Here is a 1,043-nt window from a genome sequence, read left to right as displayed (position 1 = left end):
CTCTCTCTCTGTCCCCTCTGTCTCTGTCTCTCCCCTTCTTTTTTCCCAGCCCCGTTCCTTCCCTTCCCCCTTTATTCACCAGCTTTTTCTGTCACACCTTTGGCTTTGTACAATCTCTTTGTTTTCCCGGTTGTCACTCTTTTCTCTCCCTTGGTCACAAAAATACCCACAGGGTGGTTGCCACAGGTCAAGGAGAGTGAGGCATCTGCGACCTGAGCAGCCCACCCCCCTGTCCCCCCCTTCAGGCTGCTTCGTATTCCTGCCTCACGGTCCACTTTCTCAGGCCCTCTGATTCCTCACATGGTCTCCCCGCCCCCACCTTCCTTCCATCACACACTGCCTCTGGGTGTGCACGCGTGCGTTTGTATGGCCCTGGAAGGTCCTCTCTTCCCACGTGTTTCCATGCCTCCCTGTACCCTGGACCTCTCTCCCTCGCTCCATACCCGTCTTCCACACCTGTTCTCCTTACTGTACACACACACTCTTCCCATCTTTTCCTTTTTGCTCTCTCCTCTCCATCCTTTTTCTTCGCCTCTGGTCTCTCCCCCTCACACCTTCACTTCTTGCCCACCTCCTCTCCTCTCCTCTCCGCCCACCGCGCCCTCTTTACTCCCCTCTGTCTCTGACTCTCTCCTCCCTCACACTCCCCTTCCTCCTCGGCCTGGCTTCTCTTCCCCCCTCCTTCCCTCGCCCCCTCTGACACCCTCAGCATCCTCTTCCTCCCCCGTTCCCCTCTCTCCTCTCCTTTCTCTGCCTCCCTTTCTCATTCCCTCCCGTTTCTCTCTCCCCCGCACTCCCACCCCCCATCTCCCAGCATTCTCTCCTCTGTCTCTCCATACTCTTAGCTCCTTTTTTTTTTTTTTTCTATCTTGCTTTCTGGCCGCTTTCTCCTCTCCTTTTTTTCTTTTTTTAAGATTTTTATTGGGGAATTGGGGGATGGGAACAGCGCTGGGGAATTGGGGGGAGGGGAACAGACAAGTTGCTGTCCTTTTTGTTCTTCAGTCTAGCTGTGGAGGACGTTGCTTCACTGGCCCAAGTTGGCA

The sequence above is a fragment of the Hipposideros armiger genome, unplaced genomic scaffold (assembly GCF_001890085.2).
Source record: "Hipposideros armiger isolate ML-2016 unplaced genomic scaffold, ASM189008v1 scaffold_283, whole genome shotgun sequence".
NCBI lineage: Eukaryota > Metazoa > Chordata > Mammalia > Chiroptera > Hipposideridae > Hipposideros > Hipposideros armiger.
This window is presented reverse-complemented; position numbering follows the sequence as displayed.